We start from the raw sequence: 22,792 nt of genomic DNA, 5'->3' as shown, positions 1-22,792 counted from the left end.
GTTAAAACTTACATCTTCGGGCCCGGCAGGGTGGCGCAGTGGTTAAGGTCCTCGCCTTGCATGCCCGGGATCCCATATGGGCGCCGGTTCTAATCCCGGCAGCCCCACTTCCCTTCCAGCTCCCTGCCTGTGGCCCGGGAAAGCAGTTGAGGACGGCCCAAAGCTTTGGGACCCTGCACCCGCATGGGAGACCTGGAAGAGACTCCTGGTTTCGGATCGGAATAGCATTGGCCATTGCGCTCACTTGGGGAGTGAATCATCGGATGGAAGATCTTCCTCTCTGTCTCTCCTCTCTCTGTATATCCGCCTTTCCAATCAAAATAAAAAAATAAATCTTGGAAAAAAAAAGATTTATATCTTCATCCTTGGAAAATCCCACATTCTATCACAGTGATGTATGGTCAGACTTAACAGCCCCAACAGTTAAACACTTGAATCAAGTCATAACCAGTTTATTGCAAAATGACCCTGTACATGTTTATCACTTCTAGTACCTTAATAGCTACCTAACAAGTCAGTAACATACAGAAACATGCATCATGAAAAGCAGGAAGTTCACCCATCCCTTCTGCACATAAGCAGCATGTCCCCCCAACCCCAGCCTGTGACTGAGGCCGGAGACCCAGTCACTTCTTGCATTCATCCTGAATGAAAGATGGAATGACTTAAGTACAAATGCAACATATTATAAATAATTTCTTACAAAAAAGTCACAAATTAAACCAAAGAATTTTACAGAATTTTCTACAAAATGCCATAAAAACCGCCTCCACTCAAGCTTGCTGTCCCTGTATCTGGCCAGCCAGCAGGATGTCTTTGGGCATGATGGTTACTCTCTTGGCGTGGATGGTGCACAGGTTCATGTCCTGGAACAGACCAACCAGGTAGGCCTCGCTGGCCTCCTGTAGCGCCATCACGGCCAAGCTCTGGAAGCGCAAGTCCATCTTGAAGTCCTGCGTGATCTCATGCACCAGCCGCTGGAACAGCAGTTTCTGGATCAGCAGCTCCTTCAATTTCTGATAATGGTGGATCTCCTGGAGTGCCACGGTGCTGGGCCGGTAGCGATGCAGCTTCTTCACCCCACTGGTAGAGGGGGCGCTTTTCCGGGCAGCCTTTGTGGCCAGCTGTTTGTGAGAGTGGGGGGGAGGGGGGACGCTTTGCCTCTGGTGGACTTACCTGCAGTCTTTTTGGTTAGGACTATTGTCTTGAACCTAACCGCAAAGCGTCAGGCCACTTCTCTGATCGCAGCAGCCACTGGTCCCCTGAGAGCCACAGAGCTGAGCACTGAGCACTGAGTGCCGAGTACCACCGAGCACAGCACTGACCACAGCACGGGCGCACTCTGCACCAACGACCAAACCACTCTGCGCCCCTAAATATATTTGTAAAACCAATTTCTCTTCTGCACCTTCTGGGACTCCCATAACTCTTAAGTTTGGTCTCTTAATAGTGTCTTTCAATTCTTGAATACTTGTCTTGGCCTGACCCAGCTAGGCTTCCAGCTTTTTGTTTGCTTTCCCCTGGTGACAGAAAATATCTTCCAAATCTGAGATTCTTTCTTCTACTTGCTTCATTCTATCTTGGAGACTCTGCACTGTACTTTTTTTTTTTTTAAGATTTATTATTTTTTTAAAAATTTTGATTGGAAAGGCGGATATACAGAGAGAGGAGAGACAGAGAGGAAGATCTTCCATCCGATGATTCACTCCCCACAGGAGCACAATGGCCGATGCTATGCCGATCCGAAGCCAGGAGCCTCTTCCTGGTCTCCCACGCGGGTACAGGGTCCCAAAGCTTTGGGCCATCCTCGACTGCTTTCCCGGGCCACAGGCAGGGAGCTGGAAGGGAAGTGGGGCTGCCGGGATTAGAACCGGCGCCCATATGGGATCCCGGGCGTGCAAGGCGAGGACCTTAACCATTGTGCCACCGCGCCGGGCCCTCTCCAATGTACTTTTAATTTGCTCCACTGTATTCTTCACATGTGATATGTCATCTTTCATTTGATTAATTTCCAGTGTGACATATTTCTTAAATGCCTTGAATGCCTGGTTTAAGTGCTTCTTCTCGTTGTTGATAAGAAGTTTTGTAACAAGTGTTTTGAATTCTGTATCCCCCATTTTCTTGAAGTCTTCCTCAGTTAGCTCTGAGGTTACAAAGGGATTTTTGCTCCTTTGCAGGGGAGTCTTCAGTAATATTCATTGTGCCTCTGTCTCTTCTCTTGCTCTTGGTCATTGTACTTCTGGTTATCACATTCTTCTCCTTGGGGCAAGCTTCTAAGCTGTGTCACCCACAGTTCAATTTTACTTATTGCAGCTGGTAAACAGCTCTTTGCAGTCCCTCCAGCATTTCCAGGTCCTTATGCTTGATTTCCACCATGGTCTCTCTAGTCCCAGCTCCTGGCTCACCAGTCTGCACCTTCTGTGATACTGAGCTGAGGCTGCACAACCTTTCTCTGTACAACCTTTCTCTCACTTCCGGTTGGAGCTGTTCCCAGGATTAAGGAGACACCATGTGTCTTATATAGCTAGGTTGTTGTTGGGTGTAATCTTACAGGAACCTGTTGGCCATTAGGTCTGAGGGGCTTATGGGCATGTTTTGACCCGTATAATGCCATAGTCGATATTATTTTCCTGTGGTTCAGTGCAATGTCAAGAGCACAGCAAGTTCTCACCAAGCACAGCGCATGTGCAGCTCACTGTTTTCTCCCCTGCAATCTTAAACTCTTTGTGACACTGTAAGAAATGGCACCTAATGTGTCACTACTAGAGTTCTTGATCTGCTGGCCATCAGATCTGAGGGCTGCCTGGACCTGTCTGGGTAGAACCTGTAGGATGCCACGTTGTTGCAGTTCACTGGGCCATAAAAGAGTTCACTCACAGCTCAGTGGGTGCACAAACATTCCCATAGCCCTTGCTTCATTAAACAAAATGGCAACTAATTCAGCTCTAGGAGGTGTACTGAACTGTTCCCGCACTGCCCATCTGGGACCTGCCAACCTGCCTGTCCCTGCTTCTGGTCAAATCAAACAGACCAGCTGAATGAACCTTTCTTTGTCTGGGTTCACCTCTGGAGCTCCTGGTAAATGTTCCTTCTCATTTTGTTGCTTGTGTAGTTCTGGCTGCTGGTGGAGTTCAGACTGCCATTTGCTGAATGCCACTGGGGTATCAGTCACTGCAACACCACACAGTAGTTTCCGCTGCTTCCCTGTGTCTGTCAGTGTCTGGATATCCCTCTGCTGTTATGTTGTTCTCTCCTATTTCTTTGAATGTGACCTATCTGTTTCACACTGGCTAATATTTCTCCATCTGTTTAAATGTGTCCTTACCCTAGTCCACCTTCTTGATTATATGAAATATATATTTTAAAAATTTAATTGAGTTGCTTATAAGGAAAACCTATAATGCTTGTAAACAGTAACAAATGTATCTTTTACATCACAATCCTTAAACTCTTACTTCATTTTGTCTTTACCCAAGCTGAGCTCTACAGCAAATAGTTAAGTAATATCATGAGAGTAGTCATTACTGAATTTAAACTTAAATGGCTAGGTATAATTTTTATGTTGTCAGTAGAAAATTCCTTAGTGTTGGGGCAGTTTCCTTCATTTTTACTTAAGGCTTTTATCATTAAGTGTGTCATAATTTAAATTAGAAGCTGCTCTTATTCCTAATTTGTTTTTTTGTCAGCAAATTTTCAGGCTTTGTCAAACCTAATTTTCCACAAATAAACATTATTTGATTATGACACACACACACACACTTCAGACATAACAAGACCAAGGTGTTTTCCTACCAAGATTCTTCTGAAAAAACTCATAAAAGCTACTTATTCTTCATTAATGAGGAGCTGGACTGAAGGTACAAGCTGCATGAAGTGGAGGAAAATTTATTCAGGAATGTGTATGTTGGTCAATGGTCAATAGTATTGATTTTAAGACATTATAAGATAATATTTTTGTTTTCAAAAATGTAGGATTAAACACTCAGAGTCTTATAGAAAATGGAACATGTGCTTTCGATTCTATTGGCTGAAATTTAAGATTTCATCATCTGGAGTGGTAGTTGAATTTGTTCATGATTTTATTGTTTGCCTTGCCCTAGACTGGTTTTGGAATGTTTGTTGCATTATTCTTGATGAAAGAAGTGAAGTGGCTAGCAGTTCCTTTTTAAAGTCTCTGAGTTCGTTTATGTAAGAAATGTGTTCTATAGACCAGATGTTGTTTGTTTAGTGACTGTCAGAAACTTTTTTTTTTTTTTAAATAGGAGACTCAGGTATTTTAATTTTTTTACTATAGAAAGATTTATTTAAATGGAATTAACATCTTCAGACTATCTTTTGTTGAACCAATTTTCAGCATGTATATATTCCTTTTTTCCTTTTTCACATTTTATTTTTGTTGATTTTCACATAGTTGATTAGGGTGTAGGGGAAGGTGGATGAGACCATTATTTTCACATTCTCCTTTTTTTCCTTTCTGTATTCGGGGGAAGAGGGAAGATAAGGAGAGAAGCCACACCCAACCTCCTAACCACTTCCATACCACTTCCTGGGATGGAGGACAACAACTCAGTGCCAATGCATAATTCTCAGTATGGGGCCTACTCCAAGGCACCTACTCAAGAAGTTTTGATAGTTCAACAGTTCTGAATTACTGCCCCTCTCACCACTCCATGCATGATGAAATCTCTCCAGAATAAATTGGTTGACATATTTCACATTAGAGTCACTGTTTGCCAAGATTTTCACTTCCAAACTTGGATGAGGTAGTTGATAAATTTTTTCTGTCCTCTGTCCTCTGTTGTTGTACCAGGTGTCCTATGCAGGCTCCAATATACTGCCATATCCTCCATGTGCACCTAGATATGCTGTTCATTGCTCTAAGCCATTGAGGAGGCTCAGCTCTGACACATGCACTTCATGTTTAGACCATGGAACTTGCACTTATCTTCATGGTTAGGGCTCTGAGATCAACAGTTCATTTGGAGCGATCCCCAAAGAAACTTCATCTGAGGTGATCTTGGACCTGATTCTTGTGTGCTCATGCCAATATAGGGTCCAGCACAGTCTGTTTCCTTGATCAGCTTATACACATGCTGGTGGTTGCAATTGCTGGGTTAGTTCTGTCTCTAGCCTTGTCATTTACACAAACCAGTGGTACTGAAGCCCATCCTAATCCTGCCCACTACATACTGAGACCTCATGCAAATCAGTGGGAACTGCAGCCTAGTCAGAGTGATATGCAATAACTTCCCCCCTACCCCAGGCCTGCCCCCTGCCCTGGTTCAGGTGCTTGCCAATATGCAGACTACTCCAGTCTGTCCCACATCCCATTCATCTCTCATACCTCTCAATGGGCATTGAAGCCGAATTCAACCCAACCAGCCCCAATATCCAGTCCACACTGCTGTTTCCAGATGACACTCTGTCTAGTGCCTGTCCCTAGTCCTGGTTCTCATGATCACCAGTGATAGTGGCAACCTAGGAAGGAGGTGCCCACTGTTTCCTTAATGGGCCTACTCCCACTCCTGGATCTTGCACTCTCCAGGTAGTTCTGCAGTTTAACTTGATATAATTTGCCCTCCCCACCCCCATGCCAGTATTTGCCGGCTGATGCTGTGGCAAAACCCAATCAAGTGACACCCACTATGACGTATGCATGCACCAATAGAGCAGTCATCCCAGCCTGGCTTTCCCTTGATCCAACTCACTTATGATCAACAGGTGTCTTAGCTCTGCCTGACCTGGACTGCTCCCCTTCCAGCTCTCACGCTCACCAATGGGAGTGATGGTCCAGCAAGGGAGCCCTATGTAGCCCCCTACTGGGTTCACCACTCCCCCTGGGTCTCACGTGTGCTGGTTGGGCACTGTGGCCCAATCTGGCATGGCCTCCCTCACCTCAGCATTTGCCTATGTGTGTGTTGGAGTTTGGCCATGCCTGGCACACCCCCAGTTCCAGCTCATGATGGTGGGGGCTACAGCAGAGCCCCACCCAACCCAATCAGCCACCAGTCCTGGCTCTAAGGTGAAGAGTGTTGTATTGCAGCCAACACTGGCATGACAGAAATTCCATTCTGGTACTCAGACTTGCCAGCAGGTGATGTGAACTGGCCCAGCTTGTTTTGCCCCCTACATAAGCCAAATGTATTCCAGTGGGTACTATTACCTGGCCTGATCTGGGTTGCTCCCTGTCTTGATTTTGAGCTCACCTGTAGGGACTTTGTCTCAATAGAGGAATTCCCCAATCTCTCCCATCAGAATTTCTCCAGTGCAAGATCTTATGCATAGTGGTGGGTCCATAGGCCAGCACTACTTAATCTACCTCCTGTACTAGCAGGTACAGTGGCCTTTCCTGACCAGCTGTCACCCATTCCAGTTCTTACTGTTGGGTGTTACAGTCTGGACAAATCTGCCCCAACCCAGACACAGCTCATACATGGCTCAGCAGGAGCACAAGCCTAGTCCAGCAGATCCTAGTCACTGTGGTCCTCAGGTGCACTAGTGGGTGCTGGAGTCTAGTCCAGTCTGGCCCACCCCAGATCCAGACCACACCTGTGCTTACAGACACTGTATCCATGTCCAGGCCAGATAGCAGCCCCCACTCTGGCCTTTATATTCACTAGTGTGAACCACAACCCAAGCAGGGTGTCCTCTTATCTCCCCACCAGGCCTGTTCCCAGCCACAAATCTTGCACATGCCGGTGGTTGCTCTGAAAAAACATGGCATAGCCCCTCTCCTGTCTTGGCCTTTATCTTTGGATGCTGCAGCCTGGCCTGACCCAGCCTGCCTGTAGTGCCAACTCTTGCTAGTGGGTGTTGCCATCTTGTCCTGCTCAGTGTGCTCCCATTCCTGGCTCATGCAAGCCAGTAGGTGTGACCATCTAGCCCAACATTACCTAAACTCCAACCAGGTTTCTGCTCTTGCCAGTGAGGTAAGGCTTGCTCAACCCTCCCCATTCTACGCCTTCCAAAACCAACCCTCACAATTGCCAATGGATAGAGCTACCTTGTCCAGCCTGCCCAACACCCAGGCCTGAATCATGTGCTCACCAGCAGGAGCTATGAGCCATTAGGAGAGTTGACAAGTTCTCTCACTCAGCCCACTCCCTGACACAGGTCTCACATTTACCAGCAGGTTCTAGGTCCCTACCTGGTATAGCCTGCCTCTCCATCTTGGCCTTTGTATGAACTGGTGGGTGTTGTGACCTGGCCCTGACAAATGCCCTATTTTAGGATGCACATGTAATTGCTTCAGCCTAAAACAACAAAACCTGTTCTCTTCCTCAGTAACCGTGAGAGTTGGTGGGTTCAATGGTCACACCTAAGTCAGTCCATCACCATCCCAACTCAGGCTAACCAGTGGGACTTGTTCCACAAGGTTGTGCCTTCATTTCCCCTCACAGAATCTACCCCCCAGACCTGGTTCTGTTGCATGCTGCTTAGTCCATGGCCCTGCCTAATGTGATCCATCCCCTGTTCTGACACTCACAATCAGGTGCTGGGATCTATTCTTGCCATAGTGGCCCCCAGCCTTAGGATTCATGAGGGTTGGTGTGTGATAGCAATGTTTTATGCTAACAAGTCCAGGTCAAAACTTCCATGTGGGCTGTTGCACTGTTCTGACCCATAAAGTTCTTCCGTTCTTTCCCCTAAAAACCACCTGGTCTCAGTAGTCTCACTTACCTGCAAGTACAGTGGAATTGTCATTGGGGATCCCTCAAGATTCATTCCTCATCTACATGTACGGTGGCCTTATCCATAATGTCCCCCGGTGGTAACTCCTCCCAAGTCCCCAGAACTCTTTTCTAGGAACCCAGCAGGCTTTGCCACATGCCACTGGTGTACTGGTTGTACAAGCCAAGGTGGTGCCAGTTGTTACCTTTTAGCTGCATTCCCTCCCCCTATCTGAAAGCAGTCAGTGGGGTGCAGGGTACTAATCACATACCAAGCCCTGTATATGTTCCGTTAAATATTTTCTTCATATATATTTTCAAATTAACTTCTATAAAGCTATACATTGCAGGGGTTCTGTGATTTTTAATTTCCTAAGTTTATTTTATATTTAAATACTAACAATGTTTGTGCCTTACTTTTATTTTCTTGCCCAGTCTGTCAAAGTTATGCACAGGTTGCTTAACCTGTCTAGCCAGGTCTGCCCCCACTCCTGGTTCTCATGCTCACCAGTGGGAGCTGCAGTCCATAAGAGAGGTGTCCATAATTTCTCTGCTAGGCCTACTCTCAGTTGTGAATCTTTCACTTTCTAGGTGGTTCTATGGTCCAGTCTGACATTAGTTGCCCCTGTCTCAGCACTTGCCATCTGATGCTGTGGCAAAGCTTAACCAGCATGCGCTTCAAACATGCATCAGTGAATATGGTTGCCTTGCTTAGCTTGGCTCACGGCCTAATGCAGTGTATATGCAGGCCAACAGGTGTCTAGCCCAGTCTGACAAACCCAGGCCCAGTCCACATCCATGACAAGGGATACTGCAGTCATGTCCAGCTCAGCTTCCCCTTTTCAGCCATTACATACACCAGTGGAAACCACAGTCTAGCTGGGACATTCCCTTAGCACCCTGACCAAACCAAGCTTGTTCCCAGACACAGATCCTGTGCATGCTGGTGGTTTCTGCAACCCAGCCTGGCATAACCCAAAACCTAACTTGGCCTTTGCCATCAAATGCTGCAAATTGATCTGGCCTGTCCGACCCGCTCATCCCAATTCTCACAGGTGGGTGCTGCACACCCACTCTGTCCCATCCCTGGCTATCATGCAAACCAGTAGATGTGATAGTCTAGCCTAGCTCAGCATGGCCTGCATGCCATCCTGGCTTCCGTGCATGTCAGTGTGCTTTGGTATGGCCTGGCCCTGTCCATTCTTTCTTCTATAGAGCCAACCCACATACCTGCTGACAAGTGAAGCAGCCATGCCTGTCCTGACCAACATCCAGTTCTGGCTCTTGTGCTCACCAGTAGTAGCAATGGCCTACCTGGGTAGTTCCTTAAGTTCCCCCACCAGGTCCACTCTCAGACTCAGATCTCTTGCTTGAGCATGTGCTAGGCCCTTTCCTGACAGTTCATCCCCAGCATTTGTGTTTGCTGGTGGATGTGGTGGCCTGGTATACCCCACACTCTGTTCTTGGGTGTGCCAGCTGTTGCTACAGCCTGGACCAGCCCATCCTGTTCTGAACCACAATACTCATGAATGTTGTTGAGTTTCATGGTCATGTCTATCTCATCATGAATCCCAGCCCTTGAGCAAACCAGCTGGTATGGCAATCCCACAGTGGTGAACCTGCTATTCACACAAAATCTGCTCCAGACCCAGCTTTCTTGTGAGCTGGTTAGTGACATATCCTAGCCAAACATTGTCGACACTCTGTAGTGACACTCATTGGCACATACTGTGGTTGAGCCCTGCCAGGCAAGCCCCCACCTTGGTTTTGTGCCAGTAGGCAGTGGTTGATATCAATACCCAGGTAAGGTCTCCAATGTCAGTAGGTGCTTTGGTTTAGCCTCAAAAATTTCCCCATGTTCCCTCCCTGAAACTACCTGGTCTCAGCCCCCTTGTTTACCTGGAAGTTCAGTAGCCATATTGGAGGAAGACCCCAGAAGTCACTCATCATGTTTTGTGTTCTCCCTCAGCAGTCCTCCCTTCCACACATCTGTAGACCTATTTCCTTGAGGAATCAAGAGCTCCCGATGCCTACTAGCACAAAGATCCCAAACCCCACCCTCTGGTGGTATGCTGTGCCAGCCTCAGGCCCTGCTTGCCTACCCAGGGTCCATGAAGGCTTATGCATGGTGTCAAGACCCTGTCTACTGATATACAGACATCTGTCCTGCCCCTAAATTTGAAAGAAAGGAAGAAAGTAGGTGAGTCTCAGTATGGGGCGTCTCATTTCTGGATCCCAGATGACAACCACCATGTGCACGTGGTGAGCTGTCCCCGGGCCTGGCTGGGCTCCGGGGGCTGCTCCCTTCTGGGTGAGTGCACTAATTGGGCAGGTCTCCATGACTGGGCAGGTCCGGGTCCCATCCGTTGCTCTCATGGGGCAGTGAATGGGATTAGGGAGGAGCGTGCACTTGGGCCTGACAATGTAAACGTCCTGCCGCCCGCTGGCTGCTGGTGGGTCTCAGGCCGGGGTGTCTCATGCCTGGATCTCAAATGACAGCCACCATGTGCATGTGGTGAACTGTACCCTGGTAGCTAGTGTGCCATTTGGTGTGCCTGGCCAGGGAGCTCTAGGGTTTTGGTTCATTGAATCACTACTCAGGTAACTCCAGGTTGAACCCACTGTGCTTCTAGGACATGAAGTAATCATAAAGATTTCCAATGACAGTAACTCTTCCTTTGAAAAACTTAAAATCACTGAACAATGCTGATGGCCAAATACCAGTCCATGCAAAAGCTAAGGCTCAGTGCTTGTCTAGCAGGATCGCATCCTGTTAGCTGACAAGGTGATGAAACAGGAGAAGGGTCACATTAAGCAGGGCCATTACATTAACCAGCGATCAAAAACCATATCCGGGGGTAGATTCTGTGGGGGATGTGTGGGCCAAACCCTGTGGAAATTTTAGCCCCACTGGTTAGCTCAAGAGTTGGGGTGGTGATGGACTAAGCTAGGTGTGACTCAGGAGCTGAGTCACAGGTAAAGGAAATAGCAACAATAGCAACAATCTAGACTGGTCAAGGCAGCAGCACCCAAATGTCCATCCTGAATAGGGTGTGGGGAGGGCTGGGCTGCAATGTTCACCAGCTCATACAAGGCCAAATGGAAGGCCAGGCTTAGCCAGAACCTGGCCTAAACCCAATGGCATGTATGAGAACTGGGTCTGGGAGTGGATCAAGTGGACGAACTTGGGAAACTCCCCTGGCAAGTCACAGCTCCCGCTGGTGAAAATGTAGTCCAGTCCTGGAGGTCAGACAAACTGGGCTAAGTAGTTCCAACAGCTGGGTAATGTGCCAATTGGTAATGGAACAGGTTATACTGGACAGGACTGAGCAAACCTTAGCCCATAAGTAAAAGTTTATTTATTTATTTTTTAATTTGTTGTTAGTAACATTGTATTATGTAAAACAGTTTTATAGGCACTGGGATTCCCCCCAACCCTCCCACAACCCTCCATCCATGGTGGATTCCTCCATCTTGCTGCATAACCACAGTTTAAGTTAAGTTGAGATTCCTTCGTTGCAAGCATATACCCAGCATAGAGTCCAGCATCCTATTGTCCAGATAAGTTCAGTAGCCTCTTGGGGTGACCCACTCTGGTCTGAGGGTAGAGCTAACAGAGTAAAGTTCCGGTCAGTTAAAAGCCCCAACAAAACATCAGCAAAAATATACAGTGCAATGGAATTATTTAACATAGTATTGAGTAGACAATATGTTAGAAATAATGCAAGTTCAATTTTCAAAACACCTGGGTTGAGACAGTATCAATGACAGGTTCAAAAACTAACAGACAAACAAACAAGAAGAAAAAAAAAAAGAAAAATTATACAGGTTAGATTAACGCAAACATGCGGTATCTAACCTTTTGGGATTCGCTCATTTCCCTTAGCATTATAGTTTCCAGTTGGGCCCATTTAGCCACAAAGAACTGCATTTTGTTTTTTTTTTCATAGCTGAGTAGTATTCCATGGAGTAGATGAACCAAAGCTTTCTTATCCAATCTTCTGCTGATGGGCATTTTGGTTGCTTCCATGTGTTTGCAATTACTGATTGTGCTGCTATGAACATAGGGATGCATGTTGGTTTGTCATGAAACAGGTGCTTTGGATATATTCCTAGGAGTGCTATTGCTGGGTCATATGATATGCAGATTTTGAGTTGTTTGAGTGTTCTCCAGACTGATTTCCATAAAGGCTGTACTAACCTGCAGCTCCACCAGCAGTGGAGTAGGGTTCCTTTTTCCCCACATCCTCGCCAACAAGTGTCGTTGGTGTTGTTTTTTATGTGGGCCAATCTTACTGGTGTTAGGTGGTACCTCATCGATGTCTTAATTTGGATTTCCCTTATTGCCAGGGAACTGGAGCATTTTTTCATATGTTTGTTTGCCATTTGGACTTGTTCCTTTGTGAAATGTTTGCCCATTTCCCGTGCCCATTTCTTGAGTGGCTTGTTTGTTTTGGTTTTTTGGTTGTTTTGGAGTTCTTTTTATATCCTGGAAATTAGCCCACTATCACCTATGTAGTGTGCAAAGATTTTCTCCCATTCTGTGGGTTGCTTTTTTACTTTGCTGATTGTTTCCCTTGCTGTACAGAAAGAAGCTTCTTAGTTTGATGAGGTCCCATTTGTTTATTCTGTTAACTGCTATTGCTTTTGGCGTCCTTCTTAGAAAGTCAGGACCTACTCCTAGGTCTTTCAGGGTATTTCCTACATTTTCTTGCAAGAGTTTGAAGGTTTCTGGATGTAGGTTTAGGTCTTTTATCCATGTAGATTGGATCTTAGTAAATGGTGATAGATGTGGGTCTATCTTTTTGTTTCTGCAGGCTATCAGCCAGCTGTCCCAACAACATTTACTGAAGAGGCCTTCCCATTTGCTTGGACTGTCCTTGGTCTTTTTGTCAAAGATTAATTGGCTATGTCTGTGTGGGTTCCCTTTTGGTGCTTCTATTCTATTCCACTGATCTTCCTCTCTATCTTTGTGCCAGTACCAGGCTGTTTTGATAACCACTGCTCTATAGTATGTCCAGAGGTCCGGAACTGTGATTCCCCCTGCTAACTTCTTGTTCTTTAGGATGGTTCTAGCTATTCGTGGTTTTTTGTGTTTCCAGATGAACTTTTGAATCATTGTATCCAGTTCCGTGAAGAATGTTTTGGGCAATTTGATTGGAATTGCGTTGAAAATATATATTGCTTGTGGTAGTATAGACATTTTAATGATATTGATTTTACCTATCCAGGAGCATGGGATGTTATTCCATCTTTTCAGGTCTTGTTCAATTTCTTTTTTGAATAGTTTGTAGTTTTCTTCGAATAGGTCTCCTACACTTTGGTTAGATGGATTCCCAGACACTTCATACTTTTCTCTGTTATTTTGAATGGTATCTTGCTGGTTAGATCTTTTTTCCATCTTGGGGCTGTTTGTGTACACTATGGCTGTTGATTTTTGTTCATTAATTTTGTACCCTGCCACTCTGCCAAACTCTCATATAAGTTCTAGCAGTTTCTATATTGAGTCTCCTGGTTTTTCTATGTACAGATTATGTCATCTGCATATAGTGAAAGCTTGACCTCTTCATTTCCTATTCGTATGCCTTTGATTTCTTTTTCTTGTCTTATGACCTCTGCAAGTACCTCTAGGACTATGTTGAATAGCAGTGGGGATAGCAGGCATCCTTGTCTTGTTCCAGATCTCAGTGGGAAGGGTTCTAGCTTTTCTGCATTCAGTATGATACTGGCATTGGGTGATCCATAAATTGCTTTGATTATGTTGTGGATTCTTCCTCCTATGCCTACCTTGGTTAGGGTTTCTAGCAAGAAGAGGTGTTGGATTTTATCGAAAGCTTTTTCTGCATCTATTGATACTATTATGTGGTTCTTGTTTTGAAGTTTTTGGATGTGGTGTATTACATTCATGGATTTCCGAATGTTGAACCATCCCTGCGTTTCAGGGATGAATCCTACTTGATCCAGATGAATGATCTGTCTGATGATTTTTTGAATTCTATTGGCTAGGATTTTGTTGAGAATTTTAGCATCTATGTTCATCAGAGAGATAGGTCTATAATTTTCCTTCTCTGACGGTGTCCGGATTTGGGATTAAGGTGATGTTGGCTTCATAGAATGAGTTTGGAAGGGTTGCTTCCTTTTCTATTGTTTTGAAGAGTTTGTAGAGGATTGGGGTTAGTTCTGTTCAGAATGTTTTGTAGGATTCTGAAGTGAAACCGTCTGGGCCTGGGCTTTTCTTTGTTTGGAGATCCTTGATGACTGCTTCAATCTCTGCCTCAGTTATGGGTTTATTTACTTCTTTTGTTGCCTCTGGGCTAAGTTTTGGTAGGTGGTGGGAGTCTAAGTACTTTTCTATTTCTTGGTGATCCTCAAATTTGTGGGAGTACAGTTCTTTGTAGTAATTTCTAATTATTTTCTTAATGGTTGCAGTGTCTGTTGTTATGATGCCTTTGTCATCTTTAATGCTGTTAATTCTCCCTTTCTCTTGTTTTTTTTTTTTTTTTTTTTTTTTTTTTGTCTGTCGGGCCAGTGGAGTGTCTATTTTGTTTGTTTTCTCAAAAAACCAACTTTTTGATTTGTTGATTTTATGTATAGTTTTTTTTTTTTTATTTCTGTTTGGTTTATCTCCTCCCTTGTTTGATGATTTCTTGTTTCCTATTGTGAGTGGGGCTCTTCTGCTGCTGTTTTTCCAGATCCTGGAGGTGTGTGGTTAGTTCCTGTATTTGGCGTCTTTCTTGGGCCTTGACATGGGCTCCGATTGCGATGAATCTACCTCGTAGCACTACTTTGGTGGTGTCCCACAAGTTTTGGAATGTTGTATTAGAGTTTTCATTGGCTTCCATAAATTTTTTGATCTCATCTTTAATTTCTTCTCTGACCCATTGTTCATTTAATAGTATATTGTTCAGTTTCCAAGAGTGTCTATATTTCCTGGGGAGTTTTGAGTTGTTGATTTCCAGTTTCATTCCATGGTGGTCTGAGAGGGTACATGGTATGATACTAATGTTTTGGAAGTTGTTTAGATTCGCTTTATGTCCTATCATATGGTCGATTCTGGAGAAGGTGCTATGCACCGCTGAGAAGAATGTATAGTCTGTGGCCTTAGGATAAAATGTTCTATATATGTCTACTAAGTCCAGTTGTTCTATTGTTTGTGTGAGCTCTGTTGTCTCTTTGTTGAGTTTTTGTTTCGTAGACTGGTCCATTGATGTTAAAGGTGTGTTGAGGTCACCTACAAATATTGTGTGTGTATCTATGTCTCCCCTTAAGTCTGTAAGTAATTGCTTTACGTAACTAGGTGCGTTGGAATTTGGTGCATAAACATTAACGATGGTGATTGCTTCTTGATGGATCATTCCTTTCACCAGTATAAAATGGCCTTCCCTGTCTCTTTTGATGTTAGTTAGATTGAGGTTTGTCTCGTCTGAAATTAGGACAGCTGTCCCAGCTTTTTTTCTCTTCCATTGGCATGAAATATCTTTTTTCATCCATTCACTTTCAGTTTCTTTGCATCTTTTTTGGTTAGATGTGTTTCTTGTAGGCAACAGATGGTTGGGTCTTGTTTGATGATCCATTCCATTAATCTTTGTCTTTGGATTGGTGAGTTTAGACCATTTGTGTTAAGAGTTAAAACTGAGAGGTTGCGATTTTGCCCTGCCATGCGAGTGTGTATTGTTATCTGTGTAACTGCCCTTCTTTGTGTGGGCTTTAGTTTGGAGACCTTCCTGTTTGCCATCTTTGTTTATGGTTTGCCTCCTTTTTTTCTGGGATTAGCGCATTTCTAAGGAGACTTTGCAGAACTGGTTTTGTGTTGGCATATTCTTCTAGTTTTTCTTTGCTATGGAAGTATCTGATTTCATTTTCATATACCTATGAGATCTTTGCTGGGTATATTATTCTTGGTTGACAGTTGTTTTGTTTCAGGACTTGTAAGATCTTTGTCCATTCTCTCCTTGCTTGTAGGGTCTCTTCAGAGAAGTCAGCAGTGATTCTGATTGGTTTTCCCCTGTGTGTGATTTTTTCTCTGCTTCGTACTTGTCTCAGGATTCTTTCTTTGTCTTTGTTGGAATAGAACTTGAGCACCGTATGTCTGGGTGAAGATCTCTTTGGATCATGTCTATTGGGAGTTCTCTGTCCATCCTGTATGTGGGGTGGATTCGTGTTCCAAGTGTTTGGGAAGTTTTCCTGTATAATTTTGTTGAGCACCACTTGCATTCCTGATTCTCTTTCCACTCCTTCGGGAAGGCCCATGATCCGAATATTCGAGTTTCTGAGGTGATCTTTCATTTCTTGTATCATTTTATTAGCTTTGTTGAGGCTTGTCTCCAGCTGTTTAACGAGCTGGGTACCTTCATTATGTGTGTCTTCAGTTTCTGAGATCCTTTTTTCTGCTGAATTATTCTGTTGGTCAGACTTTCAATTTTGAATTCCAGGTTAGCCGTTTTGTTTTTGACTTGTTGTATTTCTGTGACTATGTTGTTCTTGAAGTCTTCCCACTTCTTCTCATGGTCTCTGACGAATTTTAGCATTATTTTTTAAAATTCCTTGTCTGATAAATCTTCCATGTCTTCATCTCGCATCTCTGATATTGGTAATGGCTTTTGACCCTCTTTTGGTGGCTTGCTGGCTCTCTCAACTGAGTCGTTGCTTTTTCTGATGCTTTTTCTCATTGTGTTATTTTTCCCACGTTGCGGGCAGGTTTTTGTGTTCCCTGCTTACTTTCTCTGGATTCTTTCCAAGTTGTGTGATTCTTCTTGGTTGCTCCATGTTCAGGGATGCTACAAGCACTCTTCTCTGCAGGTTTCTGGTCTGCTGTTCTTCCCTCAGCTATCTTTCATCCCTCTTTAACACGTCCTCCTCTATGCCTGCCCTTCTCTGTCAGCCTCCTTCTATTTCCTCGGTTAGATATTGTCTGGTGTGTGCCAACAGAGATAGAGTGTAGATGAGAGACTTTGTAGCCTTGGGTTTCTTGTCTTTGCTCTGGGTTGACATAGAGCGTGTGGTTCCACACCCTGTTACACTCTCACAAATGTACTCCCCTGTTGGGAGACACACTGCTTTGGCCCGCTTGCCTGCGCCTCCGCCCAGGTCAGCAGACTCTATTGAGCAGTGCCCCGCCTCTGGGGTTGGAGCTGAGTTCAGCAGGGGGTTCTGCCCCAGTCTCCAGCCACCTGCTGCTCTTTCCAACCCTGAGTTGTGTTGGAAGGCTCTGTGGGCCTGGCCTAGTGCGAGGCTGCTCTACCTGTTGCACACTCTCAAAGGCGCTGTCCCACTTTGAGGCTCACTGTCATCTCCCTCCAAGCCTGCCAGCCTGTGACCTTGCCCGGGTCAGCTAGCTGTGTGGAGCAGTGCCGCCCTGTCTCTGGAGTTGGGGCTGAGCATGGCAGGGGATTCTGCCTGAGCCTCCAGGTGCCTGCTTGAGGCTTGGAATTTGCAGCCCCAAGCTGGGTTAGGAAAGCTGGTCTCTGCTGGAGTTTCCAGTTGCCTGCAGCTTGGAATCCGCAGCACGGAGCTGGGTCAGAAAAGCTTGGGTTGTCCAGGCCTAGTGAAGCTTCCTGTTGCACTCTTTCAGATGTGCTGCACTCCCTCAGTTGTGCTCCCCGGCTGTAAGGTGCTCAGCTGTGTCCCTGCTAGCCCGCACCTCGGTCTGGGTTGGCCCACTCTGAGGTGCGGTGCCCCCCTTCTGGGGCTCAGGCCGAACACAGCAGGAAACCCCGCAGCTAATCCAGAGTTTGGAGCCAAATTTCTGTAACCCAGTCCCGAGTGGCTCCAGCCCCTTCTGCACTCTCTCACTGGTGCTTAGCTGTTGGCGGGCATTCTGCTGGGACCCCCTCCCATGCTTGTCCTCAACCTCTGCAGGGGTTGATGGCCCCTATGTTCAAACTTGTAGCCACCCTTAGGGTTTCAGGGACTCCAGTAGTCTGTGGCTCCCACTGGTGTGGGAGCTTGTTTTTATAGCAGCCCTTGTCTTCCCTGGATTGGCCAAGACTGCGCCAACCTTCCCCCTGCCTGGGACCACAACTCACCAAGTCTTGCGCAGCATGCTGTCTTTCCTTTCTTTCTTTTTCTGACTGTCCCTCCAGGCTATGTTGATCTTCTTACCTCAGTGCAGTCTAGTGACTTTCTCACTCCTCTCCCTGCAATTCTGTGTCTCCTGGTTTGTTCCTCTGCTGGATCGGTCCTCCACTCTTTGTTCTCCACACTATACCAGTTCCTCGAGGTCGGCCATCTTCCCCGCTCTGGTAGGTCATCTTGACTCCCATCTCTCTACTGTTCTTGACAATTTTACATACATATTCCTTTTACATATTTTTATAAAAGTGTAAATTTGTAGATTTATTTGCAAAGGAGAGAGGTCTACCATCCTCTGGTTCACTCCCAAACTGCTGCAATGGCTGCAGTCAGGCCTGTCCAAACCCAGGAAACAGGAGTCTCCCACTCTGGTCCCCCATGTGAGTATCAGGGATCCAAAAGAGCACCTAGAGTAAGGTGGGAAGCCTGTGACTGACTCTTATCTCTGTCACTTACTGGATGGATGGGCTGGAGCAATCAGGGGTGTTCCTAAACAAATGTTTTCTTTTTCTCTCTCCTCTCTCTGTTAAAAGATTCATTTGTTCAAAAAACAGAGTTTTAGGAAGAGAGAGGTGGGAGGAAAAGGAATAGGGAAAGGAATAGAGAAAGGACACACACACACACACACACACACACACACACACACAATCTTCCCTCTTCATCTGCTGGTTCATTCCTTGGATAGCCACAAAGGTCAGGGCTAGGCCAGGCTAAAGCCAAGAATCAAGAGCATCCTCTGGATCTCCCACAAGGGTGGCGGGCCCCAAACACTTGAACTGACTTCTGTCATTCTTTCCAGGTCATTAGCAGGAAGCTGGATTGAAAGTGGAGCAGCTGGGAAGTGGACTGGTGCCCACATGAGATCCTGGCATCACTGCTTTACCTCTTGTACAACACCACCAATCACACACCCAATGGTTCTCAACATGCAGGCTTCCATTGGCAGCACTGCCATCTCCTAGTGTTTAAAATGTGAATTATTTGTTCTGGCAAGGTGGCCTAGTGGCTAAAGTTCTCAACTTGAATGTGCCGGGATCCCATGTGGGGGCTGGTTCTTGTCCTGTTGGTCCTGCTTCCAATCCAGTTTCGTGCTTGTGGCCTGGGAAGGTAGTCAATGACAGCCCAATGCCTTGGAATCCTGCTCCTGCATGGGAGACCCTAAGGGCTATTGGCTCCAAGCTTTGGATCAGCTCAGCAGTGGCCATTGCGGTCACTAGCGGGGTGAACATTAGGATGGAAAATCTTCCTCTCTGTCTCCTATCTTCTCTGTATATCTGACTTTGCAATAAAAAAAAAATCTTTAAAAAATATATGAACTGTTGGACCCGGAACGATATCCTAGTGGTGAAAGTCCCTGTCTTGCATACATCAGGATCCCATATGTGTGCCAGTTCATATCCCGAAATCCTGCTTCCCACCCTGTTCATTGCTTGTGGTCTGAGAAGGAGTAGAGGACATCCCAAAGCACTGGGACCTTGCATGGCTTTGAGGACCTAGAAAAATCTCCTGGTACCTGATTTTGGACGGCTCAGTTCTGGCCATTGTGACCATTGAGGATTGAACCAGCGAATTAAACATTTCTCTGTTTCTCGTTCTCTCTGCAAATCTGACATTCCAATAATTGTAAAATAAATCTTTAAAAATAAATAAATAAAAATTGGGCCATGCATGATAGCGTAATGATTAAGGTCACCTTAACCAGTAACGTGCCAGGATCCCATGTGGGTGTCAGTTCCAATCCCAGCAGATCCACTTCCCATCTAGCTCCCTGCTTGTGGCCTGGGAAACCAGTCAAGGACGGCCCAAAGCCTTGGGACCCTGCACCCATGTTAGAGACCCAGAAAGACTTTCCTGGCTCCTGGCTTCAGAGTTGAGCAGCACCGGCCTTTGCGGCCACTTGGGGAGTAAATCATCAGATGGAAGATCTTCCTCTCTTTCTTTCCTTCTGTCCGTACATCTACATCTGCCTTTCCGATAAAATAAATAAATCTTTAAAAAATAAAAAAAGTGAAAATAAACAAATAAAAACAAACTGTCAGTAAAGCTAGAAGAGGCATGCCTTCTTCAAAAGAGAATGGAAACCTATTAGGTCACTGTATCAGCTTTGTATTGAATTACTTGGGGGGGTCAAATTACAGAAATTGACATGGCACAGACCTTGACTGTCACACCCCATACTATCATCAGCTAATGATTTATCATCAGGAAACAGAGTGAACCAAGTACAAATACCAGCACACGGCTGTCTTAAGTTACTCTTAATGCACACAGTTCTGTGGCCTTGGACTGTTGTCCAAATGCAGATAATTGCCCGCAGGTTCTGTCTATGCTTTCTGGCGCCTGGAGTCTTTGAGCTCAAGATTGAGGACACAGTCCTCCCTTCTCTTCTAATCAAGTCAAGCTGCTTGTATGCCACCTGGAGAAGTGGGTCTATGGGACAGCGGTGAAGTCACTTGCTAGATGCCTGTATCTGTGTATGACACACTACTTGGAGTCCCAGCCCTTCCATTTCCAATCCAGCTTCCTGTTTATGTGCACACCTGGAAGAGAGCTGGTGATGCTCAAATATTTTGGGTCCTGTCACCCATGTGGGAGTCCTGTGCTGAGGTCTTAGTTCCTGGGTCAAGCTTGGCTCAACAGCAGGCTATTGTGGGCACTTGGGGAGTGAACCAGAGCATGAAGATTTTCTCTCTGTATGTTTCTCTCTGTCTCTGTCTCTGTCTCTGTCTCTGTCTCTCTGTCTCTCTCTCTTTTGCTCTCACTCTTGCTTTCTCCCTGCCTTTCTACTGAAAAACTAGAATATAAGTAAGAATTTAGAAGGTAATTATCAGATTTTCACACTGACTCTGAGGCTCAACCAATCTGAGCTTTAGCAAGGGTTTCAGGTCATATGGTACTTAGTTTCCCTGAGGATGGGTAGAGATATTTTCCCACAGAAGAGACTCAAAGGAAATCTGTAAATCAGGGCCATAGACAGGAAGATGCCTGCAGACAGGGAGACCCAGGGTAATAGAGTGGTGGGGAGGCAAGCACCCTCCTAAAGGCATTCAAATGTCCATTTCTTACATCGCCATGTCGATCATAGGAGACCTGAATAAAAGTTAAATTCTGTCTCTAGGGAGCAGCAGTTTGGTTGAGTACAGGTTACAAAGCACTGCTTTAATTCAGCCTTAAAGCAATCAGAGTGGCTTGAAGTAGAACATTTCCAAAAGCCTTTGACTTCCAACAGCTGTTGTGATTGCGAAGTCACGCAATTTATCATTTAAAGAGGACACTTGAGAAAGGAAGAGGGATAGTGTTAATCATTACACCAGGGCAAAGGGAAAACCAGGTGGAATGTATGGCCTGTGTATGATCATAAAATCATTCACCATCCCTGTTGACCTGAGATAAGCATCAGATACAAATGATCAGTGTGCTTCTTGTTTTACATTTAGGACAAAATCTACAGGAAAAGCAAGTCAGGAATCAGAGTCAATAAGAAAAGGGAAGAAACACAGAAGAATCATTACACACACACACACACACACACACACACACACACGCAATTTTAGCCTTACAGGGAAAGTTCCACAGAGTATATAGCTGTAGCTGGTGTGCATCAGGAAGAGCTCCACCAGGTTCAGGAATATTGTGGAAATCAGAATGATCTTGAGAAAGGAAGTTCCTGGGGTCAGTGCAGTGGAGTAACAAGCTTCTGCCTAGAGCACTAGCATCCCATGTGGGTGCCAAGTTGTGTGCTGGGTGCTACACCAGCACCCTGCTGATGTGCCTGGGAGGGTGGTGGAGGATGGTCCAGGTGCTTGTGCCTGTGCACCTATGTGGGAAAACTAGAGGAAGCTCCTGACTCCTGGCTTTGGACTGGCTCAGTGTTGGCCATTGTGGTCATCCTGTGGGCCATCCAGCAGAAGGAAGATCTTCGTCTCCCTTAGTTTATCCATTACTCTCTTTGTAACTATCTCAGATATAAATAAAATAAATCTTGAAACAAAACAAAATAAATTAAAACAAAAACAGAAAGGAAGTTCTTGTGTCTTCCATTTGACTGAGAATCCCTCAAGAGAGGAATGGTTTGTGATGGTGATTGTATCTTCCATGTTTTCAAAAGATTGAGGATTCAAAGAGGAGCCTCATTACCTGCAGCAGCCGTAATTTCCCTCCTCCTCCCTGGTATGTTTTTCTTTCTTTCTTTCTTTCTTTCTTTCTTTCTTTCTTTCTTTCTTTCTTTCTTTCTTTCTTTCTTTCTTTCTTTCTTTCTTTCTTTCTTTCTTTCTTTCTTTCTTTCTTTCTCTCTCTCTCTTTCTTTCTTTCTTTCTTTCTCTCTCTCTCTTTCTTTCTTTCTTTCTTTCTTTCTCTCTCTCTTCCTTTCTTTCTTTCTCTCTCTCTCTCTTTCTTTCTTTCTTTTTGTTTCTCTCTTCCTTCCTTCTTTCCTTTCTTTCTTTTTCTTTCTTTCTTTCTCCCTCTCTCTTCCTTCCTTTCTTTCTTTCTTTCTCTCTTTCTTTCTTTCTTTCTTTCTTTCTTTCTTTCTTTCTTTCTTTCTTTCTTTCTTTCTTTTTTCTTTCTTTCTCTCTTCCTTCCTTCTTTCTTTCTTTCTTTTTTCTTCCTTTCTCTCGTCCTTCCTTCTTTCTTTCTTTTTCTTTCTTTTTTTCTGTGTCTCTTTCTTTCTCTCTCTGTCTCTTCCTTCCTTCATTTCTTTCTTTCTTTCTTTCTTTCTTTCTTTCTTTCTTTCTTTCTTTCTTTCTTTCTTTCTTTCTTTCTTTCTTTTTCTCTTTCTTTCTTTCTTTCTTTCTCTTTCTTTCTTCCTTCCTTCTTTTCTTTCTTTCTCTCTCTCTCTGTTTCTTTCTCTCTCTCTCTTCCTTTCTTTCTTTCTTTCTTTCTTTCTTTCTTTCTTTCTTTCTTTCTTTCTTTCTTTCTTTCTTTCTTTCTTTCTTTCTTTCTTTCTTTCTTTCTTTCTTTCTTTCTTTCTTTCTTTCTTTCTCCCTCTCTCTCCCTCCCTCTCTCTTTCTCTCTCTGGGTTTGGCTCCACCTGTAGGAGGTGTCCAAGCCTTGCC

General features: G+C 44.9%; 1 pseudogene; it reads right to left on the bottom strand.

The window, feature by feature from the left end:
* Positions 1–773: 773 nt before the first annotated feature.
* LOC121149350 lies at positions 774–20,815 on the bottom strand (annotated as a pseudogene).
* Between the last annotated feature and the right edge of the window lie 1,977 nt (positions 20,816–22,792).

The sequence above is a fragment of the Ochotona curzoniae genome, unplaced genomic scaffold (genome assembly GCF_017591425.1).
Source record: "Ochotona curzoniae isolate NIBS_2020 unplaced genomic scaffold, NIBS_Ocur_1.0 contig_1942, whole genome shotgun sequence".
In the NCBI taxonomy this organism is placed as follows: Eukaryota; Metazoa; Chordata; class Mammalia; order Lagomorpha; family Ochotonidae; genus Ochotona; species Ochotona curzoniae.
This window is presented reverse-complemented; position numbering and strand designations above follow the sequence as displayed.